Source organism: Cervus canadensis, chromosome 3 (genome assembly GCF_019320065.1).
Source record: "Cervus canadensis isolate Bull #8, Minnesota chromosome 3, ASM1932006v1, whole genome shotgun sequence".
In the NCBI taxonomy this organism is placed as follows: Eukaryota; Metazoa; Chordata; class Mammalia; order Artiodactyla; family Cervidae; genus Cervus; species Cervus canadensis.
In genome coordinates this window covers 40996481-41011171 of record NC_057388.1, presented here as the reverse complement: position 1 = coordinate 41011171, position 14691 = coordinate 40996481, and the positions used below count along the sequence as shown (strand labels likewise).

Sequence of the window (14691 nt, the reverse complement as noted above, 5' to 3'; positions counted from 1 at the left end):
GTGGGACTTTGGGAAGTGGTTGCTCCTTAGTCTTGGCGGTGTTTGGAAATGGGAAATAAGCTAGGGAAAATTTTGCTTCTGGGCAAGATTCACCTTCGGGAGTAGTCACCTAACTCTGAAATTCTGGATTGTGAAAAGGATACACAGTTAATGTGTATAAAAATGAGTCGCAAACATTGGTAGTTTTTGTTTCAAAGTGCAGTTTAATTGTTTACAAGGTGCAGGTGAAATGACTTTTCGCACTGAAATACGAAATACTTTTCACATTTTAAAGAGACTTCGGTCTAGTAAAACTTTAGCGTTAAAATTCTTAACCCTTAACTTTACTCAGTGGCATAACAGTATAGTTGAGCTTTGTGATTCTCGCCTCCCTAAACCAATAATAGAAGATAGGAGTTTGGTTTTGTTAATATCTTTTGAAAGTGTAAAAAATGTTGATTAAATAATTTATGGTTTATTTTAAACATTTCCTCCTGATACTTAGCCCATGTATTTTTTTCCCCCCAAATTACCCTTTTTTCTGAAAAAGTTAAAGAAGACGTTTCCTTCTTCCTATTGGGAATTTTGAATGTGTTAGGTATCTTTGAAACGATATCACAGTAATTGGACAGAGTCCCCCTTTTATTACTTGCTAGCAAACATAAAAGAAAATATATACTTAGATGTAAAATGTTTAAAACTAGTTTTATACAGTCTTACTTTGGTTGTGGAAAGAGAGGTGTGTGACCCCTGTCCACTTGGCATGTTGGTCCTCTTGTTCTCTTTGGGCATATCCTGTCAGGAAAGGGCATTGTTTGGTGATGCAGGCTGTCAGGACAAGTGCCCAGTCTCTGAACTCCTGTACAGGGGAAGTAGCCTTCGGGTTCATGCTTTGGGGATGAGTCAGGGATTCCTATTGGAGATTTCATTTCTCCAGGACTAAATGAGTTTCCTTTTTCTTCCCTAATACCTAGGGAGAGCTAGGTGATTCTGCGTTTAAGATTTGATGACTAAGGCTGTTCTTTTACAGTGCTTGCTTTTTTTATTCTGTGACTTGATAAGCAATAGCTATAATTAAGTCTGCTAGTTGATGCCTCTTTTTCTCTTGACTAGAAAGCTGGAGGAAAACTTTGTCCCTTCTGCCACAAAAAGAAAATATATAGGCTAATAGATTCTTCTAATAATAAACTCTTCTGTTATTCTTAAATTCTGACATGGGTTAAAAATGCATTTTTAAATTTTTAGCATTTGAGAACTGAGCCTAAGGGATAATCTAGCTGTTATAACCCTATTGAGTTATAAAGTGATAATGTTCATTGTTTCAAATTTGGAAATTCTAGAACAGTAATTAATTAAGAATCCCTTACTTTTAGGCAAGTGGAATAGGCATTCATACTGGTCTTTCCTTTCCATTATTCTGTTCAGTCTTCTTATAACCCATCACCCAGAGGCTATCTTTGTTAATGTCTTTATTGCTTCTCTGTGACCATACTACATGTGCCATTTAATATTCTTAGGGTTTTTTCCAACTTAATATTTAGGTGTTTTTTCCTTTGTAAAAATAATTTTAAGTGGCTATACAATATTTCACCTAGCCACTGTCAGATAGCTTAATCATTTTCTTATAGTTGAAAGTTTAGGCTGCTGATTTTCTGCTATTATGTGTCATAATTCTGTGGAGAACTTGAGCATAGAATTTCTTTATTTTGAATTATTGCATATCTTCCAGTGGTGTTGGAAGTACTAGATAAAAGGATGTAAATATCTGATACATGTAAATGCATAACTTTTTCAAGTTGTATCACTTTTTACAACTAACGGTAACATATGAGTATTCATATAATAATCTTGGATCTTTGATAATTCGAGGTTGAAAAATAGTATGTTGTTTTAATTTGAATATCTCGATGACTAGTAAAGGTAGAGACTTTTCTGCCTGTCGTTATTCTGTGAGTTGTCTCTTCCTGGCATTGGCCTTTTGTGTGCCCCGTCCTGTGAAAGAGAATACTAAGGTATTGAGATGGTGTAAACTACAGCACCAAAATGATTTTAAGTTGATGGTTAAACCAATAATCTGTGTCAGATCCAGAACTTGATCACAACTATCTCAACTTGTCATCTTTATGAAATTGCAGATAGTGATCATGAGAAGTAACTATGTACATAGGGTGATGCCCATTTATGTTTGACATGTGTGGGTTTTACTGCCATCTCTGCCATTGGTTAGTTTTCTGACCTTGGCCACTTGCAAGAAAATGAATTGACCAAGTTTTCTCAACTTTGAAAGAAGATAAATGCTGCCTACTTCACAAGACTGAAATATGGGACTGATATTTAGGATCTTCATCTAACAAACGATCGTGCTGTCTTCAGTATTCTCAAATGGTTGACTTATGTAGTCAGTTAAATATAACTAGAGATAGAAGAAAAAAGAAGATGAGATAGAAGGAGAAAGAGATGTCTAGGCTTTCGTTTTTCAGTAATTTTATTTTGCTTTTTAAAGCTTTGTCATGCATAATTAAAGTATTGAAACAAGAAGTAAATTTATTATAATCAGGCTAAAGTTTATGTGATATACACTAGACACTTGTATATTTAAAAATTGTAAAAGATGACAGTAAAGCTGCAAATCAGTATGGCAGTTTCAGTTTAAAAACCCATTCTCGTTGTACTTATGAAGATAAAAACAATACTTTAGTAAGTAGAGTCAGTGGAGTATTTCAAAAACAGGATGCAGCAGAGGTGTGAATTACAGTACTTTTGTGAAACATGGAGGAGAAGATTTATGGATTTTTTTTAAGGCTAAACAGGCATTATAGCAAGCATTCCTCAGTTAAAATGCCATTTAGACTAACTGATATTTTAATCTAAATTTATCAATCACAGGTCACTGCAGAAGTACCTTAGTAGTTATGCATTCAAGGAATTTATTATATAAAACCATCTGCTCTACGAATAGTAATCTTGGAAGAACTGCTCAAAGCAACCAATTTGCTTGCTTTGTAATGATTAAATAATTGTTATATTGTTTTTATCTTACTACAGTAGTGTTTGTGATGTTATAAATTAAGTAGAAAGAAGATTAACATTTTTTATCCCTTCTGTTTTTTAAACACTGTGCCATACATTTTACACTGTCTTATTTAACATATCTGCTGTTTATGAGGTGGCTATAACCTAAATTTTAGAGATAAAGGAAACGCAGTCTGAGAAGTAAGGTATCTTGCTTGACTTCAAAACCTGATTTTTTTATCCTCCAGAATGCATCTGAGCGAGGTTCCTTTGGACCTGGCTGGGATTTGGCAGGCAGTGGAGGGTGCATTTCCATGCCGAAGGATAGGGGTTTTAGAGTTGAGCATGTTTAGAGAGTGGTAGATAATCTGCTATAACTAATGTAGCAGTTCTCACACATTTTGATCTCAGGAGTCTTTTACATTCTCAAAATTACTGAGGACTCCAAAGAGGTAGGTTTGTTTGTTTTTACTGTATTAGAAATTAAAAGATACTTTAAAAAATAATTTACTTTAAAATAATGGTGATAAAACCATTCCATACATACACTGTATTTTATAACAAATGATTTTTCGAAAAAATTGCTGGTGGAAAGAAGTATTATTTTTATACTTTTGCAAATTTTTTTTTTACTGTCTGGCTTAATAGAAGAGATCTGGATTCTCGTATCTATTGCATTCACACTGATGCAGTGTCATATTTCACAGCATCAAGTGTCATGTATCCTCTAGAAAAATCCAGTGTACACTCCTAAGGAGAATGAAAATGATAAAAACATTGTACTAAAGTCTGTGCATTTGTATATTTGCAGGTGAGGAAGCATAACTTAGAAAAGAGTTTTAACCTCGTGGATTCTTTAAAATGGTCTAGGTGTGGGCCATCTCTGGACCATATTTTGAGAACCAGTGAAACAGTGGTATTAGCATGGTAAAGGCTAATGGGATGCTGAGAAAGCCAGTAAGGGATCAGGTTGTGAAGGTTCTTGAATCTGTGCTGTATTTTCTTCTATAGATCAGTAACAGTAATTTTGAACAGTTTATACACTACAGGTCTCGGCGTTATAGGGAAAGTAAGCAGTCATTTGACAGATTTGTGTTGCAGAAAGTTGATTCTGATGGATGAATGGGTGACCAGATGAAGGAGAGCATTTTTGAAGTTTTTGAAATATAGGAAGTGAGATATGACGGCCTCAGCCAAACTTAAGATAGTGGGACAGAGAATATACAAAAGATCTGATAAGGACTAAGAAAGAAGTCTTCATGACTCACTAGATGTGAGCAGTGAAGGAGAGAGGAATATTGTAGTATGACTCTAGAGTTTCTAGCTTGGTATACTGTCACCCAAGTTGGAAGGTTCTATTTGGTAGGGTAAGGAGGAAGGAAGGACAAAAAGCAGAGGCGGCCAGGAAGAAGATGGTTGGGAGAAACTTCAGAATTAGAGAGAATGAGTTTAGTTTTGGACACATTAAAACTGAGGAGCTATGAGACATCTTGGAGAAATGTAGAGCTCAAGAGAGCTAATGGGACAGAATTAAAGCATGTAAGAGGTATTTGAAAGCATGAGAGTCATGAACTCATTCAGTCAAGTGTATGGTGTGGCCAACCTAAGGTTGAAAAGCAACAACATTTAAAGAGCAGCCTCTAAATGAAAATATTGGTGATTACTCCTGGGTAGGTGTGGTCAAAGAGGAAGGAAAGAAACCTAGAGGATGTCAGAAAAGCCTGGGAGAGTTTCGGGGAAGACATTACCAAAGTCACATAATTCTGGGAGGACCGGTAAGGTGAGCTTAAGAAAGCACCAATTCTGTTTGCTAAGTAGGAGTGATTTGGTGACTAGAAAAAGCAGTTTGGAGTTGGGGTATGGGATAAAGCCAGATTATCATAGGCTGAAGAGGAAATAGCTGAAGTAGTATAAATTCCTTCCATTTACTTTAGCATTCTGAATGTAGATGGCTGAAGCCAGAGGAAGACACAGATACCTTCCTGCTTTCTGTTTAAAAAATAATAATAATAATAAGATAGGGACAGCATTTTTCATACATGGATTTCTTATCTATATGTATATCTTTTGGTAAAATGATTGCTATTTAATTATAATTTTAAAAGACAAATGGTGGCTCTGTGATAAAGAATCTGCCTGCCAGTGCAGGAGACGTGGGTTCGATCCGTGGGTTGGCAAGATTCCTGGAAGGAGGAAATGGCAACCAACTCCAGTATTCTTACCTGGGAAATCCCATGGACAGAGGATCCTGGCGGGCTACAACCCATAGAGTAACAAAACAGTTGGACGCGAATGAGCACACACATAAAAATACAGATAACAAGAACTTGTCAAATAAGACTTCTAAAGTTTTGATTTAAGGTGTGAATTTGATTTGCTAAAAAATGGGAGAGGAAAGATTGAAAGCCTGGCAAGGTCTTATGCTGCACACACTAGATAGTATTAAAAATTTCATTGTTTGTTAAACTGTTCAATATTGTGGCTTGTAGTGTTTTAAAAATTAATAACAGCTTTATTGAGATATAATTTATTTAGCATAAAATTCATTCATTTTAAGTTGTGCAATTTAATCGTTTTTGGTATGTTCACAAAAATGTGCAGTCGTTACCACAGTCAATTTTTATTAGCCCAGAAAGAAACCCCATACCCATTAGTAGTCATTCCTCCCACCCTCTCTCCTCTTTGCAGACCTCGGCAGCCACTAATCTACCTTCTGTCTCCATAGATTTGACTCATCTAGACATTTCATATGAATGGAATCATAATATGTGGTGTTTTGTGACTGATCCTATTGACTTAACATGTTTTCAAGATTCATCTGTGTTGTTGCATGGTCAGAAAGACTTCATCCTGTTTTATGACTGAGTAATTTTCTGTTGTATGGATATATCACATTTTGTTCACCCATTCAATTCTTGATAGACATTTGAGTTGTTTCCACTTTGGGAATTTTTTGTATTGTATAATAATACATGAAATATAATACATTTTGTATTATTTTATGAATGATGCTACTGTGAACCTATACAAGTTTTTGTTAGGATATCTGTTTTTTATTATCTTGGATATATACCTATAGTACCTTTAACATTTTGAGGGAACTGACAGATTGTTATCCAAAGCTGCTGTGCATTTTATGGTTCTACCAGGAAAATGCACATTTTCCATTCCCACTAATTTCTTTACATCCTTACCAATACTTATTATTGTCTGTCTGTCTGTCTGATAACTGCCTGTTGCTGCTGCTGCCAAGTCGCTAAGAGGATGTAAAGTTCTATTTTGTGGTTGGCCTGTAGGTATATCTCAGTAAGCTTATATAAATGGTATGGTATGTCTAAAATGTCTTTAAAGCTAGAATGATAGGCAATATTTTGCAGTCCTAGCATTTGAGCTAATCTTAGTCCTTTTCCATTGCCACTGGTTTAGTTAAGATTTTCTTACTCTGATGAGTGTCCAGCCAAATGTCTTTATCTTTTAACTAACTTCACAATTGGAAGTGAACTTTTAAGTAACTTTCCAGAAATGGCTCACTGAGCTAGCACACTGAAAATTTACCTGAAGTATTAATTCTCAAGGTTGTTTCACTGTATTTACTTTTAGAATGTTGTTAGCTTTTTTCCCGTCAATATTTGACATTTAATTTGGAAAAGGGTTTTGAAAGATTGAAACTGAAAGTAAGATATTAACATTTAGATAGATTAAAATTTTTTGTTCATGTGTTAAACACTTCTGAGTTTCTATAATACTCAGTTCATTAGATTCATAAACATTTACATTTCTGACTTCCCCAGACTGAAAGCCTCCGAGGCTGGAGACTGGGACTTAATTATCTCTGTATCCCCACTGCTTAATGTAGTGCCTGGCATTTAGGCATTAATGGCCGTCGCGTGAGCAGAAATTGTAGCGAGCTTAATGCTGTAAGACAGATTTATTCTTCAGGTGGATTCTTCAAGTGGTCCAAGAGGCTTGTCTCTTAGATCAGCCTGAGAGTTACTTTTTCCTCCACCTGCCTACAGGCATGCTTGCACAAATGTTTTTATTTTCAGTACCCAAGAAAAAAGAGGAAAATAAAAGATAAAGTACTGGAATGAATTTAGTAAAACTTTTAAGTAAGTATGTATTTATTAATTGTAGTATCTTCTACATAAATGTGGAAAATAGTGTGGTACATATTTTTCTCTGGACACTGGTTGCTGTCATAAGGACTGAGGGAAGCACTTAAAGTAACTGCCTGTGTATCCTCCACTCCATGACTTGTACTCTGGGTATGTTATCATAGGCTATTAATTTAAATAAAATGTCCATTTTTAACTTTTGGTTTTAGATTTCATTAAGAAAATCCAGATATCAGTTCACTGGCATCTCTTCAACAATAGCGGTATCTTGTAAGTTGTAGGTGTCTCAGGAGTGATTACAGCAATAGCTGTTGTTCTCTCCTGGCCTGTAGTTTCTTGCCTCATGTAATTCCTTCCATATATCATGCTCACTTTCCTAAAATACTGCTTTCAAGTGCTGGCATCTGTAGGATAATGGAAGGCATACTGGTTTTAAAATCAGATGTGGGTTTGAGTCCCACTGTTTGTTGCCTACATTTGTTTTCTTTAATATTTATATAGAACTGTATTGGAAACATGGTTTTATTTTTATCACAGAAAAATGTGACTTCACAGGAATCCTCAAGGCTCCTTTCGATGATCATTAAAAGTATTGGAATTTTAAATGCCTAAGGCATTTCAAAGCATTAAACCCAAGCTCTGCTTTTCTTCTAACGGTATTTATATGTCCATCTTACAAATTTCCCTTCCTCCTACTCCCTACCCCTTTTTGTAGTTTTTGTCCTGGTTTAGAATCACAGGCCAGTAGGATAAAGTTTGTACTTCTTAACCTGGCCTTCCAGAGCCTTAACACAGTCTCTCATCCTCTCCAGTGTTAGACTCGGGCACTCTGCAGTGTGCGTCCTTTCTTTCCTCGGAATGAACTGTTTCTCATCCTTGAAAAATGCTTATCTGTGTTTGTACTGCTGAACATATTTTTCTGCTTTCTTAGAAAACTTTCCTTCTATTTTATAGTCCAGTACTTTGAAGATCAGGACACTAAAAATTTAGAATAACTTGACCACATTCACCCAGAACTCAGAAGCAAGAATCGTAATTAACTCTCACTTTCTGAGATAAATCTATTAGTCCAGTTTATCTTAAAGCACTTGTTCTCCTTTGCAGATTTGAATTTTAATACCGTGGAGAAAAAGCCTTTCATTAGATTTAAGTTGAAGACTTGTTAAGGCAAGTCCGGTGATAAACGCACTTGTTCTAAATCACTAGTCTTCCAAACAAGAATTGAACCCCTCTCCCAGCATTTCATATTTCCTGCAGTATTTAATTTTTTTAGATTCATGCATTCAAACCTTGACAGTTACCTCCTTCCCTGTGAAATAACACAGATATTGTTTCCATTTGTATAAGATTAGAATGTCAGTGAACTGGTTTATGGCAGATATAAGTAGTTGTTCCCTAAAAGCTTTTCCTAGAGAATGTGGAATGTGGCTCATGTTAATCTCAGAGGCTTTGGGATGTATGCTAATATCTACATTTCCTGTAATAACTGTTATTAGTTGTACTCTACATTTGAAAAGCTATTTAACAACATTTGAGTAGTTACGCTGGTCGGCTCTGAAGAAATGCAAAAATTCAGGTCGGTCGTGATTCCTGCCATCCACTCACTACACCCTAGGCACTGTGTTTAGAACTGGCAGCTGAAAATATGACAGTTGTTTCCCTTAAGAAATTTACTGGCTGTGAATATACTTGTGAGAAGCAGCAAGACGTGTTCCTGGGAGCAGTGGACGGGCTGCAGGGGGTCTGTGAACCCTTTCAAAATTATACTTCATGTTTTGTGTGTAAACCTGTTGGGAGAGAGGTGAAGGTTCTTAGATTCTCAAGGGTTCCAAAAAATCTTAGAAACTCTAGACTAGTAGAAAGATAACCAGCTTTGGAACCATACAGTAATTTCTGTCCTGGCCCTGTTATCCATACAGGCAGGTTATGTAGGGAAATCGGGGCTATAATACTTACCTAGAAGGACCAAGATAATGTATATTTAAAGCTTCTAATGTAGTACATAGAAGGTACTCAATAGTAGTTTAAGATGTGTTATTACTCCAAGGGAAGTATATTCAAGATTAAAACCACAGAGGGAGGAGAGCCTAAATCTGCCTGACGAGCACATGGACAGCTTTAGCACAGGGGCCACATTTGACTTGGCTCTTGAAGGGAGAGTTTGTCAGGTGGACTAGGATAAAAGGCATTTCAGAGATAGAAAACAAACAGCGTTTGCAAAGACACAGAGATAAGAACTGTGGGTTTTAGATGAGAAGAACAGGGTGGCTGGCAGTGTAAAAAAAATAAGCAAAGCCGATATAACCAAATAAACAGGAAGAGATTCCCAGAGCGAGAACAGCCTAAATGCTGAGTATGAGATGCATATAGTACTGGCCTCAGCATTCCTGAATGTTTTGGTGAGGAGTGTTTTGATGTCTCATGATTGTGGCATAGTTATTTACTCTTAGTTACAATGTATGGTTTGGTTGTTATGAAGGATCTTTTTAAAATGGAGTTCCACAAAGCCAGTGTTTTTTAATCTGATAATTTTACCTTATCCCAGATATATAATGTAGTACTCTCAGTTTATATAGTTCTTAATTGGCCAGATAAGTGATTTTCATTAGCATCTGTTGAAAATGCTCTGTAAAAAAATTACATTAAAAAACAGTCTATAGATCCTCAGCAAATTATTTATAGTGGTAAGCCTCTGTTTAGATTCCTCAGTATATTTTAGTTTACTAGGTGATGACTGAGATTTTGAGACAACACATTTGGGACGACAACTATAGTGAGAATGGAAAAAAGTCAACTCCCGTTCTATAAAAGTGTGGAGAGTGACTTTTTCTGGACACCTCCCCTCATTGTACACTGGAGTTATAAGTCATAGACCCTTTGATGTTAAAGGAAACATGAATGGTATTTGGAAACTAAGAAACTTGTTACAGGTTTTACAGTTAGAAGTTTCCAGAGCTGTTTGTCCCAAGTTATCATAGCAGATGTTTTTTCTGTAGCATGATGTTGTTGAGACCAACAGTTGTCTTATTATTATTTAGGGAAAAAGTTAATAAAAGGAAAAAAGTGGGGCATAAATATCCTGAAAATTATTGAAAAATTCTTTATTGGTATAGATTTTTGGTTGTAGCCTACTTGCAAACCTGTTTGCGTGCTAAGTCGCTTCAGTTGTGTATGACCCTTTGCAACCCCATGGATTGTAGCCTGCAGACTCCTCTGTCCATAGGATTCTCCAGGCAAGAATATTGGAGTGGATTGCCATTTCCTTCTCCAAGAAACCAGTTTAAGTGGGGGGAAAAAATATATATATATATATATGTGTGTGTGTATATATATACTGCCCTTGAGTATTCTATTTAACTGCTTTAAGGACAGGAACCAAGAAGTGGGATCCATCCATAACCTGGGTGACTATTTCAGCTCCTTGTGGTTCTCCATATCTATCAGTTTCTCCATCCAGAGCTGCTTGGACACTTGTCTTTGCTTCTGTGTGCACCTGCTTTACTCTTAGCTCTCCATATTCGACTTCCACTACACGTGCTGTTGAATAAAGGCATCTCTTAAGTGATCTAACCTGTGTTCCTCAGTTTATGTCTGTTTAGAGAAGAGCTCAGAATAATTAGAATTGCTGTCTCACGTTCACATTCCTGAAATTCACATCCCATCAGTCAACCTGCTTCCAGTGAGATGGGTACTATGTAGTATAAATGTGTGGAGTTGACCAGGATAGGGAGTTTGTTCACATGTGATTGGTAGGGACTTTTCTTAGTGAAAGAAAGTTATAGTTCCTTAACTTAACTAGACTGGTAGCCCAAGGTGTATCTAATACAAAAACCTTTGAAGCAAAACTGGGGGGAAAAAATGAGCTTCTATTTTAAGGTTTCAGTCCCAAGTAAACTCCACCCACCTTCTTTCAGAGAAGGGACAAAGAAGCACAGAGTTCTTGTGACGTGAGAGAACTCTGTTGGCTCTGGCAGAGCATAATTTCACATATACAGTACATACTAAACCTTAAACTGTGTAGAAACTATAAAAGTAAGATAGTCTATGAGCTGCATATTTATGGTACTTAAGATTTAAGCTACAACTTTCATTGTTAAAATATGAAACCAGAACATTACCTTCTAGATGAAAGTGTAATTCTAAAGATCAGTTTTATCAGAGTATTATATCTAGTCATTTTTTATTCTCTCTCTAAATATACATGTGAAATTTATCACTATCTGAAAGACTAATATATTTTCTTCCCAGTAAGATTTTGCATGAATAAATCTAAATATAGTTAGATTCATCTAAAATTTAAGTACTTTAATACTGTGTATGCCTGGTTGTCAGTGCGTCTGTCTCTGTGCTGTCTGTCTGCCTGACTTTGTACCTCTGTCTTGTCTTTAGCTACTCTGTCCATTGGCCTGTCTGTGCCAAAGATTCATTAATGGGTGTTAGAGGTAGATTTGGATGTACTGTATAATTCAGAAATTTCCTGTAATTTATGCCTAGTTGTTTATAATTCTTTACTTCTAGTGCTGCAAATAGGTTATAAATGCCAAGGAGGAACATAGTGCAGGTAGCTACTAATATTAGGATTTTGCAACTATTTGAAGAAATTGAATATGTTTAAATGTTTATCTCTAAACCTATTCACTGGCATTAGATGTTGCACAAAATAACAAATGTTATTTTTTCATAACTGTATAATTTAGATAGTAGAAAATTAATCATTAAAGTAAGAAATACAGTTTTAACGTTTAATATGCCAGATGGTTTTATCTTTTCATTTTATGGAAAAGTAAAAAGGATAGGTATGGTAATAGTTCAAAAGCTAGAAACAGAAATACTTTGTGTGAAAAAGAGCATTCAAAGAAGTTATTATTAATTATAAGAGATATGCTTAAACTAAGTTTTCTTGAATGGGTAATTAAGTAGGCACTGGCTGACTCTACTGTCTTGGCCTCTTCTTTCCTAGATGATGAAATATCATTATACCTAGTTTTTCACCTACCTCTTTAGTCTCTCTCCTCTATTATTGGCTCAGATACAGCATATTTCCTGTTTTTTGTGCTCTTAGGTCTTAAGAGAAATAGAACCAAATACTTGAATATTTAAAAAATAGAAAATCTTACAAATCTTATGAAATATTACAGTGACATGAATTCTAATGTTGCTTATTAAGAGTCTCAGACAATAATAAAACATTGATATTTTCTCATACTCTACATTCTTACTATGGCTGGTGGATTCTTTTTAAAGTATTTCTGGAAAACGCAATTTAATCTAAACCAGAAGTATAAGATGAATATTTAACCAGCACATTTAATTTTCCCTTTGTTGCTTTATTATATGCAAGTTTTTATATTGTTTATAAGCCATGTTTTGTGTGCATATATTGTTTATGCCATATCTAATATTTTGAAGTATGTTCTAAGTGCTCTTACATTCTATTGACCAAGGCAAGTTATAATGCCACCTCAACCTCAAAGGTTCAGGAAATAGATTATACCCTTTAAGTTGGAAGGACTACAAAGTCCTGTGCAGTTTTAATATAGGAAGAGCTGAAAAACAGGTTTTTAATATGATAAATCTACGGCTTCGCTGGTGGCTCAGAGGTTAAAGCATCTCCCCGCAATGCGGGAGACCTGGGTTCGATCCCTGGGTCGGGAAGATCCCCTGGAGAAGGAAATGGCAACCCACTCCAGTATTCTTGCCGGGAGAATCCCATGGATGGAGGAGCCTGGTGGGCTACAGTCCATGGGGTTGCAAAGAGTCGGAGACGACTGAGCGACTTCACTTTCGCTTTCACCATATGACAAGTGTAGGAGATATTATTATTACATAAAGTAGTTAAGACATAGAACTGGGACTTGAAATAAGGAGAAAGCCATGCATTTACCTGGGAGAAGAGTATTCCAGACAGAAAGAGCTTTAAGTGCCCAAGTATCTGAGTTTAGAGTGTGTTGGGATATCAAGGAAGCTAGTGTGCTTGAGCAGGATGAGGAGGAGAGTAGGAGTAGATTTAGTAGATTTGTGATAGTGTTGGGAGTTACGGCAAACCATCCAGGTTCTTGTAGGTCATTGTTAGAACTTGGGTTTTTACTCTAAATGACATGAGTTTACTTTTGGGTATGATGGGCTTTTCCACTGTAGCTCAGTGGTAAAGAATCTGCGTGCACTGCAGGAGACACCGGTTTGATCCCTGAGTCAGGAAGATCCCCTGGAAAAGGAAATGGCTATCCACTCCAGTATTCTTACCTGAAAGTCTCATGGACAGAGGAGCCTGGCGGGCTACAGTCAATGGGGTCACAAAGCGCTGGACACCACTGAGTGACTAAGCAAGCACAGGGGACACCAATTTGTAGAATTATTAACTAAACAAGCACAGTCAAAAAGAACATTTATAGAAATAACTAATATAGTAGAGCTGTTAGTGATTCCTAAGTATTAAGACATACTTAATAAACAAGGAATTGCTTAAAAATACTATGAACTTTTAGAATAAATACTAAATCAGTTTTCCACAGTGGAAGTAGTAAAAGTAGATTTAGAGGAAATGTTCTAGGTAGCAGAGTATTTATAATTTAAACAATAAGTGTTTGATTGTAGAGGATATGCTCTAAAATAATGTACTCCCAGAGATTGTCAGTGTAACTACACAACACATTAAGTATTATGACAGGAGGTTTTGTATGACTCAGAGAAATCAAGCTGACAGTGAAGTGCCAAGTCACCCTAATGGCCTCACTTCAGTTCAGTTCAGTTGCTCAGTCGTGTCCAACTCTTTGCGACCCCATGAACTGCAGTACGCCAGGCTTCCCTGTTTGCCACCAACTCCTGGAGTTTACCCAGACTCACATCTATGGAGTCGGTGATGCCATCCAACCATCTCATCCTCTGTCGTCCCCTTCTCCTCCGTGCTTCAGTCATTTCCAGCATCAGGGTCTTTTCAGATGAGTCAGTTCTTCACATCAGGTGGCCAGAGTATTGGAGTTTCAGCTTCAGCATCAGTCCTTCCAGTGAATATTCTAGACTAATTTCCTCTAGGATGGACTAGTTGGCTCTTTTTGCTGTCCAAGGGACTCTCAAGAGTCTTCTCCAACACAGCAGTTCAATTCTTCGGCACTCAGCTTTCTTTATAGTCCAACTCTCACATCCATACATTACTACTGGAAAAACCAAACCTTTGACTAGATGGACATTTGTTGGCGAAGTAATATCTCTGCTTTTTAATATGCTGTCTAGGTTGGTCATAACTTTTCTTCCAAGGAGCAAGCGTCTTTTAATTTCATGGCGACAGTCACCTTCTGCAGTGATTTTGGAGCCCAAGAAAATCAAGTTGGTCACCGTTTTCCATTGTTTCCACATCTATTTGCCATGAAGTGATGGGACCAGATGCCTAATGGCCTCAGCACTAGAAATTAGCTAGTACCTAAGAATAGTTACTTTACAAGGTGAGGCAAGAGAAGACTCCTTTGCCTGAGACTTCCCTTTGTAGTCTAAAATGGTAGCTGAATTGCAAGAGTTTTTCATTTTATTTTCAAATAAGTAAGTTCAAAAAGATCCATCATATTTGGGTAAACTTTTTTTTAATATAATG

The 14691-nt window shown here is 36.4% G+C and overlaps 1 protein-coding gene across 3 annotated transcripts in view; it reads left to right on the top strand.

Moving 5' to 3' along the window:
* The window catches only part of PTPN12 (protein tyrosine phosphatase non-receptor type 12), an 85540-nt gene that overhangs the window by 1650 nt on the left and 69199 nt on the right, over positions 1–14691 (top strand). The gene's annotated exons all lie outside the window — the stretch shown is intronic.